The sequence below is a fragment of the Megascapheus bottae genome, chromosome 5, assembly GCF_031878675.1.
Source record: "Megascapheus bottae isolate mThoBot1 chromosome 5, mThoBot2.hap1, whole genome shotgun sequence".
NCBI classification, from domain to species: Eukaryota; Metazoa; Chordata; class Mammalia; order Rodentia; family Geomyidae; genus Megascapheus; species Megascapheus bottae.
In genome coordinates, this window is record NC_143513.1 from 30,322,729 (window position 1) to 30,345,216 (window position 22,488).

A 22,488-nucleotide genomic window follows, 5' to 3' on the forward strand; every position below is an offset into this window, starting at 1 on the left:
CAAAGAAGAAGAGATATAACATAGTACATTAAGAACAACAATTACACGAGGATGTCCATAACCTGGATATCCTTTCATTTAGCCTCATCCTATATTACCTTATGTGTCTAGGTTTTGTGCTATTGTAATCCTCTGCTAGGGAAGTCCTAGACACATACAAGTTATTACAAATGAGGGAAACCGTTGAGCCACATGAGCAAAAAAGCTCAGGGATAGCACCCAGGTGAAGACAAAGAAGAAGGAGGAGGAGGAGGAGGGGGGGGGAGGAGGAGGAGGAGGAGATGAATGAAGAGGAGGAGGAGGAAAGGAGGGAAAGAAGAAAGGAAGGAAGGAAGGGAGGGAGGGAGGCAGGGAGGAAGGGAGGGAAAAGAGAAAGAAAGGAAAAAAACAAAGAAAGAAAGAAAGTTGTTAGTCTTCCATATTGGTTAAAATGCATCAAGTGGCTTAGGCTGTGAGATCTGTGAACTTTGAGATTTGCAAGAGACATAATGAAGACACCAGAACACACCTAAATCCCAGAAATAGCCCTGGATCTCTGAGAATGATATGGAACTTCACCCTGGAGAAGTGAACTTAATTAGATTCTTCCCAGGAGAAGCTGAACAGAGATGTGGTGTCGGGAATCTTCAGTAACCTATCTGCTTTAGGAAGAATATAAAACAGCCAGAACACAGATGGAATCAAGGAGTAGAGAAACTGGGGTAAAATCATGTTTTTACCTTGCCTGTGTTCTATTTTAGATTATTGGCAGACAGATAGTGAGTCTCATACAAATGTCCTGTGTGCCCTATAAAATTACTCTAGCACATTTACTGTGACTTTCAATTCCACCACTAAGGAAGTATCCTCTCATTTATCTTTTGTTTACTAACTGGCCATTAGTTACTTGCCTGTACCACTGAATATTTTACTTAGAAAATTGTTTTGGTTTTTTTTTTTTGCCAGTCCTGGGCTTGAATTCAGGGCCTGAGCACTGTCCTTGGGCTTTCTCAAGGCTAGAGCTCTACCACTTGAGCCACAGCATCACTTCCAACTTTTTTCTATGTGTGTGGTACTGAGGAATCAAACCCAGGTCTTCATGCATGCTAGGCAAGCACTCTATCAGTAGGCCAAACTCCCGGCCCCAGAAAATTGTTTTTAATATTAGCAAGCTTTTTTGACTCCATTTCCTATGAAAACTGTTTGATGTTATAAATTGGTTCACTACAGCTGAAAACTTTCCTGAATATTACTAGAATTTGTTTTTGAGTTCTATCTTTCCTCCATCATGGCTGTTTTCTAATCTTTTCTTTTTTTTTCTTTGTGTGTGCGTGCATGTGTGTGTGTGTGTGTGTGTGTGTGTGTGTGTGTGTGTGCGCATGTGCATGCACCAGTGCTCGGCCTTGAACTCAAGGACTAAGCATTGCCCCATGAGCTTCAGACTTGAGATATCTGATAGTTAATTGGAAATGAGTCTCATTGACTTTCCTGTCCAGGCTGGCTTCAAACCATGATCTTTACATCTCAGCCTTCTGAGTAGCTAGAACTTTATAGTGAGCCACTGGAGCCTGGATCCTCAGCGATGCTTGGACCTCTTCTTGATTCTGTCTCTCTTCTCTCTTGCCATTTGGATTTCTCATGAAATAAGTATACAAGATATTTTATTACATATGTACATATGTTTATATACAGTATATATGTACATATATATGCACATAAGGGCAGAGCCAAATAGTTATAGATGGCTTATAAGCAAAACCAATATTTTGTTCTTCATTTTCACATTGATAACTATTATACTTATATTTTGGTCTTTCTATTATTGCCAGTTTCAGAGATTGTTATTAACATTCCATTATGGAGAGTGTGACATAACTCTTTGAGGCAAGTACCCTAAAATGTATCCACATTTCTTGTACTCTACTTATCCAACTTAGTGATATCACAGTTTTGGTTAAATCAAATTCAGTATTATTCATGCTGCTACTTCTGTCTAATGACTAGCAACAGTTAGTTAATATTTATCAATGAATCACTTTTCCTTTACTATTCACTTTTTGTTGTCCCTGTACTTAGTGTGTTTTTCGGAGCTTTTCTCTATTTCAAAACTCCCCCCCTCCACCCATGTCTAGACTCGATTTTATAATGTTCTACCATCTTTTGACCTTTCAGACAACTACCTATTGGGTTTATCAATTTATTGATCCACCTTTTAAAAAATAACATAAATATGGCACTTATTTTATATCAGACATTACTCTAGACAGATACATTTTTGTGTATATCAACCCATATATTGAGATAGATATTAGACATATATGAAACTAAATAACTTGTTTTACTTTGTGATTAAACATTAATCCTTCCTATTAGAAGGAAAAATGATTCAGCTCCTGTTTCATTTTTTTCTGAATTGATTTGTTGTTTTTTTTTTTGGTATGGCTTTTTCACCTCATGTTGTTGGTAATTACAGATTCAATATCTGTTATTTTATTAAGTGATCTTAAGCTGTAAAGACTATTTAATTCAGTTATTCAATTGATAGCTTGGGAAGTAATCAATAGCTCAGCAATATCTGTAAGCTAAATGAGAAAATTTTTAAACTTTGCTCTTCAGATGTCCTCTGTAAATATAACTTATTAATCATGTGAAAGTTTAGTATCAATATTTTTTACTATATCTTTTTCACATATCATAATACATCCTCGACCACTAGTTTCTTTTATTGTAATATATAAAGGAGTTACAGTTACATTCACCAGACAGTAGGTCCATTACTTCTCACATATTGATAATCCTTCTCATGTTTTTGTCCCCATTTCCCTTCCCCCACCCCTCCCAATCAACTTGTTTTCCTCCCTTCCTTTTCCTATTTCAAATAATCAAATAAACATATATACAATATACCAAGCAACAAAGTCAGATACAGTAACAATATGAGATTAACCAAAGGGCAACCAAAGAAGAAGAGATATAACATAGTACATTAAGAACAACAATTACACGAGGATGTCCATAACCTGGATATCCTTTCATTTAGCCTCATCCTATATTACCTTATGTGTCTAGGTTTTGTGCTATTGTAATCCTCTGCTAGGGAAGTCCTAGACACATACAAGTTATTACAAATGAGGGAAACCGTTGAGCCACATGAGCAAAAAAGCTCAGGGATAGCACCCAGGTGAAGACAAAGAAGAAGGAGGAGGAGGAGGGGGGGGGGAGGAGGAGGAGGAGGAGATGAATGAAGAGGAGGAGGAGGAAAGGAGGGAAAGAAGAAAGGAAGGAAGGAAGGGAGGGAGGGAGGCAGGGAGGAAGGGAGGGAAAAGAGAAAGAAAGGAAAAAAACAAAGAAAGAAAGAAAGTTGTTAGTCTTCCATATTGGTTAAAATGCATCAAGTGGCTTAGGCTGTGAGATCTGTGAACTTTGAGATTTGCAAGAGACATAATGAAGACACCAGAACACACCTAAATCCCAGAAATAGCCCTGGATCTCTGAGAATGATATGGAACTTCACCCTGGAGAAGTGAACTTAATTAGATTCTTCCCAGGAGAAGCTGAACAGAGATGTGGTGTCGGGAATCTTCAGTAACCTATCTGCTTTAGGAAGAATATAAAACAGCCAGAACACAGATGGAATCAAGGAGTAGAGAAACTGGGGTAAAATCATGTTTTTACCTTGCCTGTGTTCTATTTTAGATTATTGGCAGACAGATAGTGAGTCTCATACAAATGTCCTGTGTGCCCTATAAAATTACTCTAGCACATTTACTGTGACTTTCAATTCCACCACTAAGGAAGTATCCTCTCATTTATCTTTTGTTTACTAACTGGCCATTAGTTACTTGCCTGTACCACTGAATATTTTACTTAGAAAATTGTTTTGGTTTTTTTTTTTTGCCAGTCCTGGGCTTGAATTCAGGGCCTGAGCACTGTCCTTGGGCTTTCTCAAGGCTAGAGCTCTACCACTTGAGCCACAGCATCACTTCCAACTTTTTTCTATGTGTGTGGTACTGAGGAATCAAACCCAGGTCTTCATGCATGCTAGGCAAGCACTCTATCAGTAGGCCAAACTCCCGGCCCCAGAAAATTGTTTTTAATATTAGCAAGCTTTTTTGACTCCATTTCCTATGAAAACTGTTTGATGTTATAAATTGGTTCACTACAGCTGAAAACTTTCCTGAATATTACTAGAATTTGTTTTTGAGTTCTATCTTTCCTCCATCATGGCTGTTTTCTAATCTTTTCTTTTTTTTTCTTTGTGTGTGCGTGCATGTGTGTGTGTGTGTGTGTGTGTGTGTGTGTGTGCGCATGTGCATGCACCAGTGCTCGGCCTTGAACTCAAGGACTAAGCATTGCCCCATGAGCTTCAGACTTGAGATATCTGATAGTTAATTGGAAATGAGTCTCATTGACTTTCCTGTCCAGGCTGGCTTCAAACCATGATCTTTACATCTCAGCCTTCTGAGTAGCTAGAACTTTATAGTGAGCCACTGGAGCCTGGATCCTCAGCGATGCTTGGACCTCTTCTTGATTCTGTCTCTCTTCTCTCTTGCCATTTGGATTTCTCATGAAATAAGTATACAAGATATTTTATTACATATGTACATATGTTTATATACAGTATATATGTACATATATATGCACATAAGGGCAGAGCCAAATAGTTATAGATGGCTTATAAGCAAAACCAATATTTTGTTCTTCATTTTCACATTGATAACTATTATACTTATATTTTGGTCTTTCTATTATTGCCAGTTTCAGAGATTGTTATTAACATTCCATTATGGAGAGTGTGACATAACTCTTTGAGGCAAGTACCCTAAAATGTATCCACATTTCTTGTACTCTACTTATCCAACTTAGTGATATCACAGTTTTGGTTAAATCAAATTCAGTATTATTCATGCTGCTACTTCTGTCTAATGACTAGCAACAGTTAGTTAATATTTATCAATGAATCACTTTTCCTTTACTATTCACTTTTTGTTGTCCCTGTACTTAGTGTGTTTTTCGGAGCTTTTCTCTATTTCAAAACTCCCCCCCTCCACCCATGTCTAGACTCGATTTTATAATGTTCTACCATCTTTTGACCTTTCAGACAACTACCTATTGGGTTTATCAATTTATTGATCCACCTTTTAAAAAATAACATAAATATGGCACTTATTTTATATCAGACATTACTCTAGACAGATACATTTTGATTAAAAGCCAGCACTAGCAAGCAGATATATTGCTATCTCTGTATTTTACATACGGTGTAAAATGAAGATTCACAATTAATACATGAAGAACCTCTGAACCCATGTGATCTGATGCCAGAATCTATCTTCTTTCAAAAAAGACTTCTAAACTTCAAACAGTTGTACAAAGGGGCTGCAATTTAATGTGTCCATGTAAGTCTCCAGTAATTTTGGTGAGAATCACCCCCTCCCTCAAACTCCTCCATCCTGTTTATTTCCTCTCTCCAAACTCATAACACACTTCCCACTTTCAGACATACACACACACACACACACACACACACACACACACACACCCATAGAGTTTTTTGGCTGTAACTTTCAGAGTCTATATTCATATACACGTATGTATAAGAATATTATACAATACTTAAAACACACTGTCAGTTCTACCATCTAAAGGAAATCTCTGAATCTGGGCATGTAGAAGCACATCTGTAATCCTAGCCTCCCAGAAAATAAAATACAAACACAACATCCAGAGCCATACATTGACTTCTTTTTCATGCTTAGATCAGGATCTAACTTCCTTTTCTATACACTTAAGTTGTGGAGTTGCTAGCTGATAAATTACATTTTTAAAGGGGTTGTGTACAATCTTGTGTTCTCTGCTTCTCTTACCAAGCACAACTATGTGATTTAAGCAATTTAAATTTGTCAAGTTTTCAACAATTGAGCAAACTATCCATTGTAATTTTTCAGGAAGTTTACTGCACATGATCATTTATATTCTTTAATTAATCGTAACAATCAGGACTAAACAAATTTAACGACCCCAAAATTTGGAATACGCTGTGGAAATGTCTCATCATTTCATAAACAATCATGACAATAGCAGTTTTATTTCAAATTAATTGGTAAAATTGTATCACCAAGTCAATACAAATCACCCCCACCTGCTTCTCCAGGGAAATAAGGCCAGGATAAATCTCAGATCAAATGGTTAAACACCATGATATAAATGTTGTGTCCAGAGATAGTAAAGTAGAAAAGACAGAGTTGTCGTCTCTGAGGAAGTTGCAAAATCATCCCATATTTGAGGTCATCTTGTCCTTGATTGAAAGGATATTTTTCTTTCTGAGCTGAAATTTTGGCTTCCCAGGAGGAAAGTTGAGAATAAAAATCATAAATATGAAGAACAGGACCATTTAATCTCTTCCTTCTACAGCTGCAAAAGAGAAGAGATATCCCACAGACACTGAGTATTGAGTAAACAGCCTAAAATAATTACAAAGCTGGGTTACAATACAGTTCTATCTCTGAATGAAACTTTACAATGGTGAAATTGTCATTGAATAGAATGGACATGAGGAAATGGAGAAAGTCTCAGCAAACTCTAGTGACCTGAGTTATACCAGGCGAAGTAGAATGTTCAGTCCATACTTAATCGGTGGCTGTTGAAGAAGGACATGAATCGAGCTAGCTAATTATAAATAGATTTCTATATCTGATTAGTTGGTTTTACTGAAGGAGGCTGAAGACCTCCTCACCTTCATTAATTGGTAAGGTCGTGTAGAAAGAAATATACATTCAAACCTTCATCTCATACCCATGGATTCAACCAACCTTGTATCACAACATTTCAATAGAAATATACAAATGTTTCCCTTTTCCTCTAAACAAAGCAGTGTATAACAGCTATTTCATAGACTTTTGTTCCATTGTACATTATAGATAATCTGGAGATGACAACATAGAAGGGAAGATATGGTAGGTTATGAAAATCTATACCATTCAGAATACAAAGTAGTATGTCTGTAGATTTTCCTATCTTCAGTTGCTAAGGTCTAACCAGGTCACACCTGGACCTTGGAGTCTGGTGAACAGGAATAAGATTGTTATAGGCCAAAGCTGTGCAGAACTCCTCTCTTTGGGTCTATGTTTCCTCATCAGCAGAGCAGGGTAACCAGAACCTTCCTCACTTGCATGACAAATTCTAGACAGCTACCAGACACTGACTCAAGATGGACTCTGTCTTGGTCTCTTTCCTCCATTTACATTGTACATGTGATCATAAGTAATGGCAAGTCCAAAGAGAGACAAATGAAAATGTAGCATTTGAATAAACAAGCATAAATATCACACCTAATATAGCATTTTCCGTGGAGACTTAATGAAATAACCACCTCCAAGTAAATAATCCTAAAAAATGACGTGAAATCTTTGCCGTTTATGGATTGATGCAATAAATCATGTGAATACACATTAAGTGTATGTAACACATACCAGATTACAACACATATTACAACATATAGAGTGTCATATATGTTTTGTATGTTACATATGTATTATGTTTTATATATCACAATGTCTTTATATATAATATGCTTATATATAATACATCATATAAAATGTTATATATATTTTATATATGCTATATAAATACATAAAGTATGCCTGCAAATATAGTTCTATGTCTCATAAAAAGCAACTTCATTTACCTTAATCCAGCAAACTTCTAATTCCCCAAATTATTTTAATTATTATAAAAGGGAAACTCATTTTGCTGACTTTCAAAGTTTCACAAAAGTAGCTTCATGTAAAACATTCTCAGAAACAACACAGCCTAGTAGTTTGAGCTTATCCTAGATGAAAATAAAATTTTTAGAATTTATAAAAGATATAATACTATCATGATGAATTTCTAAAGCTTACTGAATATTTATTCCTATGCATTCAACATAGGAATATGTTGAATGTTTATTCCTATGTATCCAACAGTTATATTCTTTATTTATGAAGATTCTATTAACAATGATTTTTACATCTTATGTCAAATGTCAAGTTTAACAAATAAGTATTCAAGAATGGGATCTCTATATGCAATCACTGGCACATAAATTGAAGAACAAAATTAAGCTGAGAATTTGTATGTCATAGATACATATCAATCTGTATAATGTAACATTATATCTATAGAGTATATATACCCCATCATAGATTTTTATGTTTATGTAGTTAGATTTCTCTCTCCAAGATCATGTCAATGACCTTGAGTACCCAAATATTGAGTCCTTGCTCTTCCACTGTTGGATCTAATATCCACATTTTAAGGAGACCATGTACCTTTTGTTCCTTTGGTCTTATCTCACTCAACATGATTTTCTCTAGTTTCATCCACTTCCCACAAATGCCATTATTTTATCTTGTCTGTTGGCTATGTAGAAATCCATTGCATATATGTACCACATGTTTTGTTTCCATTCATCTGTAGTGGGGCATCTGGGTTGTTTACATTGCCTGGCTATTGTGAATAGTGCAGAGATGAACATAGCTGAGCAGGTGTCTTTATCATATCCTGGGTTATGATGCTCGAGGTAGATGCCAAGGAGTGGTATGGCTGGGTCATAGGGAAGGTCAATTTTTAGTTTTTTGAGGAACCTCCAACAGCCTTCCAGAGTGGTTGTACTAGTTTACATTCCCACCAGCAGTGCAGTAGGGTTCAACAGATATATTTGATATACACACTGTAAACCTGAATTCTTAGGGCCAGGTTCTTGCATCACAGAAATTATACACTAGTAGAAAAGACATAAAGTTAGCAGCAAACAGTATGACAATAACAATGAGCAGAATCCTTTGAGAGAATGATCAAAGGATACAAGTCCATTTGTTAGAGTTTGTCTCTACAATCCTTTGTTGAAAATATATACTGCATAAAGCTAATCAAAATTCATGTGTTTGGGGGGCCAGGAGTTTGGCCTAGTGGTAGAGTGCTTGCCTAGCATGCACAAAGACCCGGGTTTGATTCCTTGGTACCACATACATAACAAAAAGCCAGAAGCAGTGCTGTGGCTCAAGTGGTAGAGCCCTAGCCTTGAGAAAATCCAGGGACAGTGCTCAGGCCCTGAGCCCAAACCCAGGACTGGCAAAAAAAATAAAATCATGTGTCTGTAAAACAAAAACTTCATGCTATGTTTTTTTTAATTTTTTATTGTCGGGGTAATGTATAGAGGGGTTACAGTTACATTTTCCAGATATGAGGTGCATTACTTTTCACACATTGATACCCCTTCTCATGTTTTTAATGCTATGTTTTATATTTTGGATATGAAATGCCCTAAAGGTCTATTTGTTAGAGGCTTGGTCTCTACCCTGTAATACTAACAGGGAGGTACTAGAACACTTATGATTTAGGATCCCATCAGGAGGTGATTTAGGTTGTGCTCTTGAATGAAATATTGGGTCCCTCATCTTCTCTTTCACATGTCCACCGTGGAGTTATTATCTTTGTCCTGTCACATGCTCCCACGATGATTTATTTACTCACCACAAACCCAAAAGCAATAGGGCCAACTATCATGGACTAAAACATCCTAAGCTTTATGCCAAGATAAGCCTCTTCCCTATGAAGTAAGTCAGGCCCAGAGAGACAGAGGTACATGTTGACTCCTATATGTGGAAATCAGACCTTATTTGTGAATACATATACATATATATATCTGCAAACATAGACAGGGTCACATGTATATAAACATATTACTTAAAGTATCTGCAGACGAGAATTCCAATGGTGTAACTCCTTTGAACAAATAGTGTACAGTCTAACAAAAGGAAAACAAGGACCAGGAGAAGGGAGAAAGGGTGGTCAAAGAGGGGCATAGATGTATAAAGAGAGGAAGCCTGGAGAATGGAGTCATAATATTCCGTGTCCATGTGTGAAAATGGAACTAAAATAATTGAGGGGATGAGCAGGGTTGAAAGAGAGACGTGAACACTGGCTGCTGGCTTTATTTTATCCTTGTGAACCTAACACATTTGTGTTAGGCTACTTCTGCTTCTCATACTACTCAGATCATTGAAACAACACTCACCTTGAGAAGCAGAAACTTTAACAGAAAAAGTTCCAGGGGAAAAGTCAAGGGAATTGTTTTTAAGAAGTCTCATTTAAGTCTTTTTCCTTTCTGTGAAATGTTCAAACTCTCATGACTCTTAGTCTTACCATTAGACTATTTTTTTTTCCAAAACATAAAATTGGAAATAATGAAGATGTTAGAAAAAGCCTTCTTTTTATTAGAAGGCTATGAAAACTGCAGAAAGTTTATTGCAAATCTATTTATCAACATCTTCATAAAATTATCCCCAAACTTATCTCAGTATCTTTATCACCAAATGTATCCCATTGACCCATGTCCCAAGAGACTAATTTTCTGTGTTGAAATTCCTCAATTTATTTCATATCTGAAAAATGAAGTATTGTTTCCTTACTCATTGACATAGGGAAGTAGAGCAAAAGTTGCACATATTGGGAAAGAAAACAATTTACAGGACACAATATTTGCTTTCTACAAACTTAAAATGAGTTCCACATGCAAAAAATAAATAAATAAATAAATAAGAAAGAAAGGAAAAACAAACGAAACCAAAGGTACCTCATGAGAATTAAATTCAGGGAGAACTGTCAGAGAATGACAAACACATAGGATCTTTCACAACTTTGATTAATGGTCATTTCATATTATTTTGTACAAATGGGAATTCATCTTAATGAGTTCAATGTGTAGGATCATTTCTTCGGTATTTTACTTTGCAAAGACATGACCTTCAATTAGGGCAAGGTTTTAATAGAATTATTATTATTATTATTATTATTATTATTATTTTTGCCAGTCCTGGGCTTGGGCTCAGGGCCTGAGCACTGTCCTTGGGTTTTCTCAAGGCTAGAGCTCTACCACTTGAGCCTCAGCACCACTTCTGGCTTTTTTCTATGTATGTGGTACCAAGGAATCGAACCCGTGTCTTCGTGCATGCTAGGCAAGCACTCTACCACTAGGCCAAACTCCCAGCCCAATAGAATTATTTTTAACACTGAATTATTATACTTTCCTTCAAAGAGTTGCTCTTTTGCTTCCATCTACTAGGAAAAGTAGGCTTTTATCAAACTAAAGAAAAGACTTATTTGAAAGAAAATCATGCAGGAAGCAAGTAGACATAAAAACAGATAAGAAATTAAAGAAAATATGTAACAAGTCTCAAGTGAGAAAGAACTACTCTTAAATGATCTCAGTATAAGTTTGAAGGAATTAATTCCCTTATATTATGACATCTTTTTGTGCTATATATTTACTATTTGCAGAACTTTTAGAACATATTACGAACACTCCTACCGCCCACAACTAGCTCATTGTGCATCCCTAGCTCTTCAAGAGACTTTCCCTTCCTTCCACTGTGGCATATAAAAGCTTCTGCAACCTATACAGTGTAAGAGTCACCTTTAGTCAAAGAGAAATGGTACTAAACCTTAGAGTCTTGTTGATGTTGTAGTGGGGGTTAAACTCACGGTTGGGCACTATCACTATCCGTTTTTTTCCCCCCCCCCCGTGGCTTCAGGCTAGTGCTCTACAGCTTTGAGTCACAGTGGAGGCACGATTCAATTGGTAGAGCACTCTCCTTCAGCAAAAAAGTTTAAGGACAGTACCTAGGTCCTGAGTGCAAGCCTCACTACGAGTACTCTCTCTCTCTCTCTCTCTCTCTCTCTCTCTCTCTCTCTCTCTCTCTCTCTCTCTCTCTCTCTCACACACACACACACACACACACACACACACACACAGTCAAGACCAATAAGAGAATTTTTGAAAACAGAGAAAATCATAAACATAAGAATCCCCTTAATGCTACTGATATTTAATTCATATTTTTTCTTTGCTATTGAAATATTACCCAAACTTCATCTCTTAGAGTGTGGTTTGGCAATAACTAACAGAAATGTAAATGTATATTTTTATGCTGGCACTGGTGGCTCACGCCTGTGATCCTAGCTAGTCAAGAGCCTGAGATCTGAGGTCAGCCATCAGAATCCGGCCCAGGCAGAAGAGTCCAAAAGACTCTTTCTTGTCTTCAGCTACCTAGCTAAAATTCAGCAGTTGAGCTGTGGCTCTAAGTGGCAAAGCTATAGCCTTGAGCAAAAATGTTCATGGAGTGTTTGGAATGTAACTAGCTTAGTGGCAAAATGCTTGCCTAGCAAGTACAGCATCCGGGGTTCAATTCTCTAGTACCACCACACACACACACACACACACACACACACACACACACACACACACACACAATAGCTCACATGACAATGTTGCCCAGGCCCTGAGTTCAAGACAATGACTGGCCAAAAATAAAATTATATATATATATACATATATATATGATATATATACATAGAATTCCTTATTATCTGAAGTTGCTAGTTTCCCACGGTCCCTATTTAAATACAATTAAAATTAATTGTGTCACTGGAATTTTATTATGACACTTGAGAAGCCTGACAAGAGATAGTAGTTGGATTTTTTAATGCATCAATTTAAATCAATTAATTGTTTTAGAATCCTAATTAAGGACTAATTTAGTTGTAATTAAACTAAATAAAGGATAGAACCAGAATTACATTTTAGAAACCACTTTGAATTCATCCCAACAACTGAAATTTTCAGATAAAAGCATAGAAACTATAAAACTATGGATTATTTCTCATAAAGTGTAGGACTTTTATTATATAAATTGTGACATACATAGTTTGTCTAAAATATTTTGCATCAATTTTGCCAGTTTCTTGCCTTTATCTAGTGTTGTCTATATCCTTATTTTTAATTTGTTGAGAATTTCTTTCTTATCTACTCACAACTATAAAAAAAGATACATAGTAGAATCTAAAGATAGAGAGATGATAGATAGATAGATAGATAGATAGATAGATAGATAGATAGATAGATAATAGATAGATAGATAGATAGATAGGATATAGAATATAGATATGGCATGTAGACTTATATAGAAAGTAACCAAAAGCTCACCAGGAAATTAAACAAGAGAAAGACATAAAAAGAGAATCGTGAGCATTAGCTTCTTAGGATCAAGTTTCAAAGCTAGCCCAGGCACAAAAGGACCTGAGACTCTTATCTCCAATTAACCTCTAGAAAACAGGAAGTGGGGCATGGCTCAGGGGTAGAGCAGTAACCTTGAGCTCAAAAACAGCATACAGACCGAGTTCAAGCCCCATGACCCACCAAAAAAATAGCTAATCATGACAAGCATAAGGCTAGGTTGAGCATTTATTCTGGCTAGTTGAGATGAGAGTACACTGAAAAACCAAGGCCAAGAAAAGGGTTTTAAAAACTTGAATACTTAGCTTGATTTAAACCCAGAAAGACAGGAAGTCTGAAATTTAATTGTTCTTATCTAATATCTACATATCTAATATTCAAATATCTAAATACATAAATATCTATTATCCAAGTGAATGTGTTTACAGTTGTTTTGTCGCCAAGAGATGATGTGTAGTCAATATCAATATAAGTAATTATATATGGATTCCACCAAGTAGGAAAATCTTAATATTTAAGTATTGCTAATTATTCCAACTCTATTCCAGCTACCAATTTTAAAGGCATGCTTCTCTTTTGTAATGAAAATATACCATTTATAAACCTCATCATAATGTGAGACTTTAGCTTCCCTGGTTAATAACCTGACTTCAGGTTATGAGAACTCCTTATGATGTGCTACTTTCATAGCCATGTGTTAATGAAAGGGAGACAGAGGTGGACTTAGTGCAGAATTACGCACTGTACTATCAGTTGAATGACTTTACAGCACATTATGCTAATGAAGGTTTATAAGTTACTAAACTAGAGCCAAAGGCAAGAGAGAAACTGAGGTAGCATGCCCAGTGGATCTTCATTATCAGGCCAGAGAAACTGAGCAGTCAGTTGAAAAAGAGTTTATCCATCCTAATAGGGATACTAATTAGTAAATAATAAAATTTTAAGAATGAAATTGTTTATAGCATGTTGAAGTACACAGTTAGCAATCACACTGAAATAACACACCAGCAGTTACAATGACAATTAAGACTTGTGCGTTATTTCTGCATGTTAAAACTAAAGAATTTTTAAAGCAAATTATAAAATACAAAGAATTGTTTTTCAACTTGAATTTAGCTTCAGCAAAATAAAACTACTTGTCACCATGAATTCATTGTTTGGAGATTTAGTATTGACGTGGAAACTGTCCAGAGAGGATCTCCAGCTGCCTTTGATTTCTCCTCACCTCTCTGCAGTTTGTCCCTTCTACTCTGAGGAAAAAAATTAGGAATACAAAGAGTGGCTTTCAACTGTCTCCAGTTTAAGGCTTTGATGACAGACAAGCAAGGAAAATTCTAATGGACTAAAAATGTTGTAAGTATAATTTGTCCCAAATTCAATCCATGATGATAAAGAAACTCTGTCTGATGGACTTCTTAGAATATAAAAAAACCCAAATGTAAAGGATATCATAGTTAAATAATAGAACCAGATACATACTGTTGACAGAATAACATCCAAATGAGGTTACCTGAATCCATACCAGAAAGCTACAATTTCTTGCCTTTGCTCTATTTTAGTTAACTGTAAATATAAAATGATAAATTTGAAGTGTTATAACATTTATTATTTCCACCTGTGAACCACAAAAATCTTCTAAATACTTCATAGATGTTTTCTGCATCTTCATGTATTAAACTTTTCTTTTTCATATTATGCATATCTACTTTCAATAATTTAATGTGCATTGCTGTGTTAAAATATAACAATTTTAGGCTATAGCAACTTTAAAGACAACATAAATTCATTTGAAATACATATGTACTATTGGTTAATTGCTATATTTCTTGGTATACAAATTCTTCAAGTATTTTTGAAGGACATATTGGTATTATAGATTAAACTGTACTCCCACAACACCAATATGTTAAAACCCTAAACCTCAAAATATAACCTTATTTGGAAATAGTGGTTAAAGACAAAGTTAGTTATATTAAGCTTACAATGAGCTCCTGGCCCAATACAATCTCTTTCCTTGAAGAAGAGAGACAGGTGCACAGATGCGCAAAATGAAAATGTTATATAACAAGATAGATCTAGTATTGAAAAATTCACTAGAAGGTTTTAGAAAAATCTAGGAATGAGAGTTTCAGAGCAATTACACTATTGCAAGTCTAGTATAGAAAAAAAATCACTAGAAGTTTTTTAAAAAAATTAATGAGTTTATTTGGAGTTTTAGATGAAGCATTATGTTATTAACACCTTAATTTGAAACATATTACTTGCAGATCTGTGAGTCGCTACGTTTCAATGTCCTAAATAACACTTATTAATATTGCTATGTTATGTTATCTATTGGGATGATTTTATGTGTCATTGGCTACTTCAGCTGGGTATAAAGTTTGCTTCAAGGGAGGGAGATTTTGGAGTTTTGATAGCATTGCAACTTGGGAAAAGGGCTTGGTCCCCCAAGCATCTCATCATTTCTTACTCCAAAGTTACTTCATTCTGGAGGCAAGAGTCCTCATTCTAAGTACCACAAAATATACTTTCTTTGAACCTATTCCCTGAACTTCTAACAGAAACCTGACCTGATCTGCAGTTGTATGACAGTACCCCTCTGGATTTCAGACATGTGGGTAACACAGCTTCATCTGATGCAGAAGAATTGTAGATCCTCAGCCTGAAAACGCACCTGCTCCTTGGGTATAAGCCCATGGTGATTGTGATCGCCAAGGACATGGGTTTTTTCCATCTGGTCTTGGCATAAGTTCTGAAGTAATCAGAAATTTTTGGAAAGGCTTTAAAATATAGCTCTGTTTGTGAGGAGACAGCTTTTTAACCTTAAATATTGTAGCTAGTTCGAGGTCATGTTAATATATTCACATAAGTAACATTTCTGTATGTGGCCGTTGGTAATCTTCTTAACACTAAACCCCCAAGCCCAAGTCTTCATATAAAGCTGGAACCCTGACTTAGACTCCACCATCTTGCGAACTTTCCAATGGTATCAGCTGGGAAAGACAGACCGTTGCTACCAACGGTGACAACAAGGTCCAAGAAGTCTCTCAAGAGAGAACAGACTAACACACTGTAGTTTCTTCTGCAGATCATATCTCAAAAATACTGCTAAATAAAACCCCATGCAGCTAGCTATTGGATAGAATTAAACACACCAAAAATTAGATGAAATGCATATATGGTTAGAATACTAGAGTTAAAAATATAGTCACAAGAATATCTTTATAAAAATAAGAAAGGAAGGCAGGTAGAGCGGAAGAAAGAAAGGAAGCAAAAGAAGGAAGGGGTCTTTTAATAATTTTTAACAAGATGAGGATTATTATTAACGTTCTTACTAATATATTCATTGAAGTAAGATCAGGGGAGGAATAAAAATATAAATGTATGATACGAAAGTGATAAGAATGAAATTACTTTATTAATGAACTTATTTTATTAATTGTGAGCTTAACACATTCCTGCTTACTTACAGAAAGAAAACTGGCAAGTAAGCAATGAAGTCAGAGAAAGCATTACACAGGTAATCAACATTAACTTCACAAATGGATACACATTATTTTTGTATATCTTAGAGAAGCAGCATCACAATTGCAGTATTTTAGAAAAAAATCTGTAATTTAAGTCTATCAAAAGAAATATCAGACAAATACAAGCTGAGGCTACTCCATAAAATATTAATCCTGTGTTCTTTCAAAATGTCAATGTCAGCCTGGTACAAGTTGCTCACACTGTAATTCTAGATATTAAGGAGGCTGAGGTCTGACAATTGTGATTCAAAGTCACATAAGGTAGACAAGTCCCTAATACTTGTTCCCAATTAACAGAAAAGTTAGGAGTATATATAGTGTACTATAAGTTTGAGATTTTTAAAACTCAATAACTATAAAAACTGAAATGCTAAAAAATAAAAGTATAGCTGAGTGCCAATGGCTTATGCCTGTAGTCCTTACTACTCTAGAGGCTGAGATCTCAAGATCTTATTCAAAGCCAGTACAAGCAAGAAAATCCACAAGACTCTTACCTCTAATTAACCAAAAAAGCCAGAAGTAGACCTGTGGCCCAAGCAATAGTGCATTAATCTTAAGTAAAAACAAAACAACAATAAAAAAAACTCAGGAACAATCCTAAAGACCTGAGTTCAAACCCCAGTACTAGCATATAATCCATTAACTAATCAATTAGCTATTAATTGATGACAAAAAAACAAGAAAGGAATACATCTAACAAGAAGTACATAAACTTGGGGGAGGTAAAATATAAATGGCTTTAATGACATACAGGGCTTCGAAATGGAATGCTATATCATATATTTATCTAGTATAGGAAGAAATAATTCAAACACAGCATGATCACTCACTAAATTTAGGAGAGATTGGATTTCAGTGAACCTAAGATAATTAGAATTTGCGAAGGTATATTGAAAAAGATTAAGCAGTGGCAACAATCTTCAAATCGAGTTCTCTTTAGTCTTTGACTACGGAGTAAGCTATGTATCCAAAAAGGCTGAATCCATGAAATTAAGCAAAGAAATATACATATACATATATATATATATATATGAAGCTGCCAGGTGGACACCTGTAATCCTCACTATTCAGTGGGCTGAACTCTGAAGATTCCGGTCCAAAACCAGCCTGGGCAGAAAAATCCATGTGACTCTTGCTTCTAATTAATCAGCAAAAATGCTGGAAGTATAAGTCTGGCTAAAATGGTAAATGCCAGCCTTGAGCCAAAAAGGCAAGAGAGTGTGACACTTGGAGTTCAAACCCCAATAACAACATAGAAAGGGCAGGGGGGGAGGGAAGGAAGGAGGGAGGGAGGGAGAGAAAGAAGGGAAGGAGCGAAGGGAGGCAGGCAGGCAGACAGGCAAGCAAAGATCTACTAGGAAACAAAACTGAACAATCAATCCCTGGGAGCTTACACAGAACAGAGAAATATTCAACCTCTGAACAGGCTAAGTGCACAAAGCTCATTAAATACCAAAGGCATTCAAAAGAAAGCCCAGAAATGCCAAGCTTTAATAGTAGTACTAAACTATCTCTAGCATAGAGTTATTCTAAACCTGCCCTAACAGAGCTTTTTCAAAGCTTTAAAAGAATCTAACTGATCCAAAAGAAAGTTAACTGCCTGCCAAAATAAAACCCAGTATTCTTTCAAAAGACAACAAAATCCAGACATCAGCAGTGTGGCATTCATATTGTACAAAGTTTAATTTTAAAACCACTAAACATGAAGAGACAAGAAAGCAGGACTAACAGTCAGCAGGAAAACTACTGAATAAAAGCAGACTTAGAAATCACAGGGATGATAGAACAGATAGATCAAGACATTGAAGCAAATAATATGTCTAACTTTTAAAGGAAAACATGAACATAAAAGTAGTAAATGAAAACAACCAGAGAATCCAGGGAAATTGATTGATCCAAGAATTAGGGGATTGATTATTAAAATCCTACAAGATAATGTATTGAATCAAAGGCTAGGTGTTAGCACTTTCTCAAAGCTAGCACTCTACCACTTGAGCCATGGTGTCACTTTTGGCATTTTCTGTGTAAGTGGTACCAGGGAATTGAACCCATGGGTTTGTGCATGCTAGACAGGCATTCTACCAGTAGGCCACGTTCCTGGCCTGGCCTTTTTTCTGAGTGTGAGACGTTTCAGGAAAAAAAATTAAATTTTTTGTTGGAATAAGAAGAGGTAAGCCAGGCACAGTGGCTCATGCCTGTAATCCTAGCTAGTCAGGAGGCTGAGATCTGAGGATCCTGGTTCAAAGCCAGCCCAGGCACTAAGAAACTAAAAAGTCCATTAGACTCTTATTTTCAGTTAGTCACCAGAAAACCAGAAGTGGCACTATGGCTCAAGGGTAGGGCAGTAGCTTTGAACTGAAGAGCTCAGGGACAATGCCCAGGCCCAGAGTTCAAGTCCCATGACCAACAAAAAAAAAAGAGATAAAATGATAAAATGACTTGGAAACAAATTAGGTCAAACTGGAAAATATAAATATAAATCGTATTGATAATATAAATGTACCATTCATTGGTCTAACTTAAGTCACATGTTGGTCTTTTGTAAGGGTATGGGTGGAAGTCATTATGGCCACTAACTCTACTACAAATACTGATATTTTTACCTTAGGAAGGAATGTGGTTGTTAGGTCATCTGGCCTGTTATACTTACACACTGTATCTAGAAACTTTTCCCTTGAGATTTGATTTTTTTTCATTACTACTTAAAATGCTACCTAGTCACAATTATCATGTGCCTATAATCCTAACTAGTTGGGAAGCTGAGATCTGAGAATAGAGGTTTAAAGTCAGACCAGGCAAGAAAACACCCTCTCTGAGCTCCTTATCTCTAGTTAACCAGCAAAAAGTCAAAAGTAGAGGTATAGCTCAAGTGTTAGAGTGCCAGCCAGCCTTGAGTAAAAGAGCAAATAGTCAGAGGCCCTGAGTTCAATCCCAAGTACCAACACACACACACACAGACACACACACACACACACACACACAGACTAAAATAATTAAATATTAACAAAAGGAATATTCTTAAAGCCTGCTAATTCATTTCTTTTGTGGAGCTTATGAATTTGTCATCTTTATCTTGCAGGTAGTTTTAGAGAAAAGAAAAGGGAGATGTATTCCAAGAGGAAAATATTGTTAACAGGAACGTATAACTCGTACTTTTCATTACGCTCAACCTTGCATGCTGCACCTTGTACATACTTGGGACACATAACTCTGAATCAAGGTGTGGCCATGTATGCTAGGATAAGTCCAGGCAGAGACTTTTTCTAAACCTCTGTCAAATTTATCACTCCAAATCTTGGATATAAGCCAAATTTCTCTGAACAGAAAAGGTGACTTTTTTCCATGTAGTTAAACTCAAACTCATTCTCCCCTTTTCTCAGCCACTAACTATAGAAGACCGAATTGCAAAATACTGTTATATATCATCTCCAGTGGGCAGCTGGGGGCAGGGTGGGAACAGAAGAGACTGCCTGTTGTTTATCTGTCTCCAGGTAATAAATCCCTTCTTTGGAACGAGTCAAAGTGATTTGACAGTTAAAATTAATAAGTATGATGACAGTTATGCAAAAGCACATGAAAGTACATTTTCTATTTTCCTGCTTGATGTTAGACTCATTCTTTATTTTCATCTTTAAAAAATGTGTATATTGGGGCCTGGAGTTTGGCCTAAGTGGTAGAGTGCTTGCGTAGCATGCACGAAGACCTGGGTTCGATTCCTCGGTACCCCACATATATAGCAAAAAGCTGGAAGTGGTGCTGAGGCTCAAGTGGTAGAGCTCTAGCCTTGAGAAAGTCCAAGGACAGTGCTCAAGCCCTGAGCTCAAGCCCAGGACTGGCGAAAAAAAAAATGTGTACATTTTTTGCTAAGTGCTCATAGCTCAAACTCGTAATCCCAGCCATTCAGGAGGCTGAGATCTGAACACTGAGATTCTAAGCCAGCCCAGGCAGGAAAGTCCACAACATGAGGCTCTTATCTCCAATTAACTACCAAAAAAGCCAGAAGTAGAAATGTGGTTCAAGTGGTAGAATGCTTGATTTGAACAACAACAAAAAAAATCTCAGGGACAGCACTCAGGACGAGTTCAAAAAGAATTGCTTTATTTAAAAGTAAATTAATCATGTTTGTTTGTTAGAGTTAGTGCTCTACCACTTGAGCCACATCTTCATTTCCAGATTTTTGGTGGTTAATTGGAAATAAGTCTCATGGACTTTTCCATCACTGCAGACTCCAAACACAGATCCTCAGATCTGAATGGCTAAGATTACAAGCATGTGCCACGGAGAACTCTCCAAGCAAAGTACTCTGTCTTGTCCTGAGCACACATAACAATGAGAGAAAGAGACAAAACCTTGAAATAATCACGGTGATCAGTGATGCTCAGGATTTTGAAGCTGGATTCTTGTAGGGGCAGGTTAATAGTCTTATTGTTTCATGCTACATCTATGTCCTTGCCATAAGGCCTTCCAGAAACATTAAAGGAGAAGTATATGAGGGTAATTTAGATACTAAGAATATGTATGCCACATGAAGATTTCTGGTTCACTGGTCTTGAAGTATTTCTATTATTTGTACCAATTATATTCACAGTTACCACTTACTGAGTTAGATAATGCTTCAAATATCAATACTTTATCAATACAGTCTCCAAAATCACAGTTTCATATAGATTAAGTTCTAATGATATAGAACTCTATCACGGTAGCACTTGTAATTAAATCTGCATTTTTTATAATCAAGACTGACCTTAGTGAGAGATTCAGTGAAAATGCCTGGGTAAGGAAATCTAGAATTTCTCTTCTTAGAAAAAGCAAGAACAGCATAAAAATGGCCAGGGTTAACCTTATATATATATAAAATTGCTTAGTCTGAAGACTACTGAGGAAAGGGGATGATAATTAACAAAGCCTCAAATAACTGTGGTTCACCATCATGTATGAGATGTGAGTTCCTGAAAAGAAAATATGGAGGCTGAAAGAAGCTTTAAAAAATAATAATGGCCTCAAATGTCTCAAACTTGACTATAAAACACATCATATGAACACTGAACAAGGAACTCAGTGAGTTCCAACTAAAATAAGTTTAAAGAAATATGTGCCATACACATATCATAATCAAACTTTCACAAACATAATCCTAGCTACTCAAAAAGCTGAACTCTACAGGTATGGCTCAAGTAGTAGAATTCCTGCCTGGAAATTGCAATTCCTTGAGTTCAAATCCCAATACCACATAAAATATTTTTTAATCTCTAGTAAATATCTTTAATCCTGGGCTGGCAACTGCCGTAAGTCTTGCAATCTCTGGTTCCATTTTAAATAGTTGAAAAGTAAACCTAAATGCTAACTAGGTAAAAGCATCCAAGAAAATTTCTTCTAAAGGAGTGAAAATAATACTGCTACACTTGATATTAAAAAGGTACTTTTGAATTACACATTAATCTTCATGACTTGCTGAATGCCCCTCCCCCCAAATTTGTAAAAATAGCATAACTTCTGTCTCCACTCAAATCTCTCCAAAAGTGAAGAAGGAAGGAAGAAAAGGGCATGCTGATGACCACAGAGTGTGAGAACTAATGCTTGTGGCCAGTGGTAGCTACTTCAGCAGAAATAACTAAGACCCCCTATGGTGGGAACAGGCTTCAGACTGGACAAGCCAGCTTGTGCCACAGAGTCTCACATGCAAGGGTTGAGTCAAAAGGGATTGAGTGAGCGCTCAGATAAAGCTCCACAGACAAACTCTGAGATTTCCAGATTTCCAACCCCAGCATCAAGAGGCTTAGATCTCTCCATCCTGAGCAGCAGACAAGTCATGTACAAACAGGCTCCGCTAGCTATGCAGAATAAATTGAGAAATTTTTCTTCAAACTCCAAGTATTTGCATTAAGGGATTTGTAACAAATATCCATATGTTAATATCACAAGTTA

At 36.2% G+C, this 22,488-nt stretch overlaps 1 long non-coding RNA gene across 1 annotated transcript in view; it reads right to left on the bottom strand.

Moving 5' to 3' along the window:
• Positions 1 to 6,120: 6,120 nt before the first annotated feature.
• LOC150063170 (uncharacterized) overlaps positions 6,121 to 22,488 on the bottom strand; it is a 29,464-nt gene continuing 13,096 nt past the window's right edge. The window contains exons 2-3 of the long non-coding RNA XR_016535407.1: positions 7,667 to 7,810; positions 6,121 to 6,393 (exon numbers count right to left, since the gene is read on the bottom strand). This is a non-coding gene — a long non-coding RNA (uncharacterized LOC150063170). The remainder of the gene's footprint in view (positions 6,394 to 7,666; positions 7,811 to 22,488) is intronic.